Raw genomic sequence first — 5,810 nt, 5'->3', positions numbered from 1 at the left:
GTTAGGCAAGGAGGCAGGTAAACCAGGTTAGTGCTGTTCTTCTCACCTTCATGTATTTTATTTCCAAACAAAATAGCACATCATGGGGCTTCCTTGAGGCTAACCAAGCTAATGAAGCTATCTCCTAAAAACGTAGATCCTTTTGGTTTTCTTTAATTATATTTTATTACTGTCTTTTCTCTTCTGTCAACAGTGTCTTTTTTCCTTTGGGAAGCTGATTCTTCCTAATAAGATGTTCTTTGTTCATATGTTTGTATGTGTGTGTTTGTGTGTGTGTGTGTGTGTGTGTGTGTGTTTGTGTATGTGATTGTGTGTGTGAGAGAGAGATTTGCCATTTTAACCATTTGAAGTGGGCATGTTCAGTGGCATTCATTATACATACAATAGTAGACAATGGTTATTATGCAAAACTTTCTCATCAGCCTAAACAAAATTCATTCAACTTTTTTTCTGCTTTGGACATTGAATGACTCCCAAAAGCTTATGTTTTGAAGGCCTTGGTCTCACTGTTGGAGGTGATAGAACCTGTAGGAGGTGTGAACTGGCGGAAGAAATTAGGTCATGGTGTGTGTGGGGGTGGCCTTAAAGGAGATGCAGGGACTCTGGCCCCCTCTTTTCTCTGTCTCTGCTTACTTGCCACCATGAAGTCAGCAGCCTCTGCTCTTGATTATGTATTGCTATAATGCGCTGCCTCAGCACAGGCCCCAAAGCAACAAAGCCAATCATCCATGGACCGACCCCTCTGGAGCTGTGAGCCAAACAAACCTTTCTTTCTTTATCTCAGGTGTTTTATCCCAGTGATAGAAAGCTAGCACATCATTAGAAAAGAACTCATGTTTGGCAAGCTTCATCTGTGTTACGGTAAATATCAGGATTTCATTCCTTTCTATGGATAAATAATTTAGGAATGTGAACTAGCACATTTATATTTTTTCATTCACCTGGGTTTTTATTCTTTCCTATCGGTGATAGTGGGCATCTGAACTCAGGACCTCAAGCTTGCTAAGCTGACTCAATACCTCTGAACCATGCTATCAGCCCTCATTATTTTTACAATAGGGTTTTCCTTTCCCACCTGGACATGCACCTGAGCTGCAATCTGCCTACTACAGGTTGTTGCCTGTCATTGCTGGGGTCATAGTTGTGCATAACCACGTCCAGCTTCCCTTCCATGGAGACAGAGCCTTGAAGACTTTTCTTTCCAAGGATGGCCTGAATCTGCTGTCCTCCCAATCTCAATCTCTTTTGCAGCTTGAGATGACAATGTATGCATATCCAATGCCCCTATCTATGGAGTGGGGAGGGGAGCCTCAAATCCATGAACCTCATATTCTCAGCCTCCCAAGTAGTTAGGGTACCACATGTAAGCCACTGGGGACCAACATCTGTGTTCTGTTTTTGTTTGTTGTGTCAGTACTGGGATTTGAACTCAGAGCCTGGGCACTATCTCTTAGCTTTTTTACTCAAGGCTTACACTCTATCACTTGATCCATAGTTCCACTTCTGGCTTTTTTGGGGAGCTTAACTGGAGCTAAGAGTCTCATGAACTTTCTTGCCTGGGCTGGCTTAGAACTGTGATCCTCAGATATCAGTCTAAGTAGCTAGGATTACAGCTATGAGCCACCAATGCCTGCTTCTTTGAGCATATTGAATGCATGTGTTTTAAACTCCTTGGTAAATATGTCTGAGCTTTGTTGGGGACAATTTCTATCAATTTATTTAGTTTCTTTCAATGCATCATATATTCTTGTTTCTTTGAAAATTTTGCAACTGATAGTATTAGTAATTACTGTGTTGTTATTCTTCAGAGAGATGAGATAAAGTATTAGCACCTCTAGTATGGGTGGGACCAGCAAGAGCCATCTAGACAATAGACAGAACTTCTCTTTGTCAGTCACAAAGTTGTGTAGATACATTAATCTTCAGGTGATTCTAGTTTTTCCTCTGGCTGGACCTATCTACATGGACACAACATTTCCTTAACTGTTTATATTTAATATAGATCATGAATCCACCTTCTAACATAAAGAAATCAAGTGAAAAATCTTCAGGCAAAGTAGTCTTGTCAATATCATCTTAATTATTTATCAGCCCGATTTCTATTAAGTCTGCAAGACTTTGCCAGGCTGTGCTTCTAAATAATTTTCATGCAATTTACAACGTTTCTTTTCATCACTATATTCTACAAGCACCACTGAGTGAAAACCACATCTTTACTGATTTCTCATGAAGTTACAAGTTTTCCCTATGTGCTCAATATTTGCTTGTCAGTTTCTATATCCTTGCTTGTGTGTAGAAAAGGTTTTTGGATCATATGACAGGACTTAGGAGACTGAAGATCATGGTGACTGTAAAGCAAATGTATGTAGGGAAGTTGATTCTAAACCTGTGAAATACAGTGCAGGTTTGTGAGTTGGCAAAGTCACACCACTGACACACATCATCACAGACCTGTCATAATACATACAGTTCTTGGGGTCTAGAAGTCTCTTAAGTGACAGAAGAATATTACCAGTGTGTGTGTGTGTGTGTGTGTGTGTGTGTGTGTGTATGTGTGTTTGTGTGTGTGTGTACTCAGACTTGAACTCAGAGCCTGGGTGCTGTCCTTTAGCTTTTTTGCTCAAGGCAAAAAAGTGGAGCCATAGCTCCACTTCCAGATTTTTGTTGGTTATTGGAAAAAAGAGTCTCATGTTTTTTTCTTCCCTGGGGTAACTTTGAACCACAATCCTCAGATTTCAGTCTCATAAGTAGATAGGACTACAGGCATGAGTCACCAGAACCTGGCAGCATATCTGTTTTTAAAATTCAAACTTATTTTTAAGCAAATAATTCTTGAAATAATTCACTTTAGAGATCTTATAACTAGAAGTAGTTAGAACAAATTTTATTTTTAATCATAGAAATAAATCTTATCTTAATGTGACTTGTATTTCTATTTTTTCCTTATATTTCAGAAACACTGAGCTACTTAACTGAATGCTTTACAATTTTTTTTGGTTAGTTGTGGGGCCTGAACTCTGGGCCTGGGCACTGTCCCTCAGCTCTTCAACTCAAGGCAAGCACTCTACCACTTGAGCCAGAGTGCCATTTCCTGCTTTACAATTCTTGAGATCCCTGATCACTTCATTAAAATTATCACTATATTCCACAAGCACCACTGAGTGAAAAAAACATCTTTACTGATTTCTCATGAAGTAATGTATTTCTCATGAAGTAATGCATTATTGATAAACATGGAGTTTCTGAAGAATGTAATTTACAGCAGGAAGCATGGCTCCTCAAGTGATAGAACGCCACCTGTGAGCAAGCCAGCTGAGCGAGGGCAGGGCCCTGAGTTCAAGCCCCGGTAACAGGCACACACACTATAATAATATAATTTATTTGTTCACAAGTTACCGCTGCAAAATTACATCCCAATTTTCTGCTGGTGTGTGTGTGTGTGTGTTTGTGTGTGTGTGTGTGTGTGTGTGTGTGTGTGTGTGTACTGGTACTGGGACTTGAACTGAGGGCCAGGATGCCATCCCTTAGCTTCTCCAGTCAGGGCTGGTGCTCTGCCACCTGAGCCACAGCTCCACTTCTGGTTAATTGGAGATTAAAGTCTCATGGACTTTCCTGCCCTGGCTGGCTTCCATCCTCAGTCCTCTGATTTTAGCCTCCTGAGTAGCTCGGATATTTATTCTTTTATATTTGGAAACTACTGTAAAAGTTCTAAAGTGGAAGAAAGATCTCAAATACTTAATGAAGTGGAGTGATGGACATCAGAAAGTAGACTGGATAAACCACCCAGTCTTAGTGTGACTTGGTGTGCATTCAATGGGTCTATCTATGAGCAAGTGTACTGGGTAGTGATCTGAAGGGGGTGGGTGAGCAGGTCAGAGGTGATGTATTTGCATGTAGGGGACACAAAGGCTTCTTCCTATGAGAACCAGTCCTGCTTTTTCTAGAGCTCCAGCTCCTGGGCCTCAGGGCTGGGCTGCTTAGGTACTGTGGAATCTAGGATCCCCAAGCACTGGCTATTCTCCTGAAAGCTACCTTTTAGTGGAACCAGAACAAACCAACAACAAACACAAAACAGAGGTTCAGTGAAGGAAATAAAAAGGGCACTGGTGGCTCACCTCTGTAATCTCAGCTACTTAGGAGGCTGAGATCTGAGGATCAAGATTCTTAGCCAGCCTGGGCAGAAAAGTCCATGAGACTCCTATGCCATAGGATTGGAAGTGTGACTCAGTTGGTAGAGTATCAGGTACAAGTTCAAGTCCTAGTCTTGGATTAAAAAAAAAAAACACACACAAAGGAAAAAAAGAAAATCTTATGCCCAAAGCTCGGATGTGGAGGTGTGGCTCAAGTGGTAGAGTGAGTGACTTAAAAAGTTATATTAAAGGCTGGGAAGGTGGCTCAGTGGTAGAGTGCTTGCCTTGCATGCCTGAGGCCCTGGGTTCGATTCCTCAGCACCACATAAGCAAAAAGAAAAAAGCCGGAAGTGGCGCTGTGGCTCAAGTGGTAGAGCGCTAGCCTTGAGCTGAAGAGCTGAGGGACAGCGCCCAGGCCCCAAGTTCACGCCCCATGACTGGACCCCCCCCAAAAAAGTTATATTAAGAGTGAGAAGCCTTGAGTTCAAGGCCTAGTTCCAGGCACACATAAAACGAACGAACCAACCACCCAAACATAATGTGAAAACAAGTACATAAAGGAAACAGAAACATTAATCTTAATATAAATACATAAACAAATAAAAGCCCAGGGGTAGAAGCTAGCCCATGGATTGCCCTCCAGTGTAGCAGGCATCACTCTACTTTCTACCCTGCCTGCATTTCAGGCGATCATCCCAAGTGATCCTTCTCTTCTGCCCCCTTCATGGCCAGTCTCAGCGCCCCCAGCTTGGTCCCCCCTAGGCCTTAGTCCCAGGAACCACTAGGTACATTCCTGGGTCATAGCCACTCCCCTCAGCCTGGTGTCCAGCCCAGCCCTCTACAGCTCCCCAGCAGCTGCATCTTCCCAGGTCTTTCCTGGGGCTGAGGATCCTGCAGGAGGCGCTGCAGGACTGGGCACTGGTATACAGCTGACCCCAGAGACATAATGGAAAGAAAGGATATCATAGGGGTGGGCAGCACTTAGAGACCCTTGCTAGAGTCCCCAGCCCTGGCTGGGGAGGCTTAGGTAGTGCTTTCTGGCTTCCAGGACACTGGGCTGGTGTTTACCAGCCTTACCTTTATTTCCTCAAGCCTGATCGTTGTTTTTTTGTTTGTTTGTTTATAGGTATATGGTAAAGGTCTGTGGAGATCCCCTTGAAAGCCAGGCATCTTTCACTCAGGGTTTTTCCCAGATCTTTGACTGCAAGAAAAAAAATTCTGGACAAATCACAAGCAAAAAGCATTGTATAAGCCTGGCACTCGGAGGAAGATTTGCTGAGCTAGCCTGATGTCACTCAGGGGTATTCATGGTAACAAGACAGGGTCATCCTTGTTGTTACAGTGTTTTGATATTGTTGATTGGACCGGTAATACCAAATCTGGTTAGTTAAGTAAGTTTGGATCACTGTGACATCAATGTCTGTGGCCCTTGGACATTGCTATAAACAGGGTGGATTTCATTGGATATTCCTTTCAAGACAGATGTCCTTTTCTTTTCTTTTCCTTTTTTGTTTTTTTGTTCTTTTTGTGTGTGCTGGTACCAGGATGAACTCAAGACCTTGTGTTCTTGCTCAGCTTTTTCACTCAAGGCTAGCAGTCTACTACTTGAGCCACATCTCCACTTTTAACATTTTGCTGGTTAAGTGGAGATAAGATCTTGTGGATTTGTCTGCCCAGTCG

Source organism: Dipodomys ordii, unplaced genomic scaffold, assembly GCF_000151885.1.
Source record: "Dipodomys ordii isolate 6190 unplaced genomic scaffold, Dord_2.0 Scaffold32, whole genome shotgun sequence".
Taxonomy (NCBI): Eukaryota; Metazoa; Chordata; class Mammalia; order Rodentia; family Heteromyidae; genus Dipodomys; species Dipodomys ordii.
Note: the sequence above shows the minus strand (reverse complement) of the source record.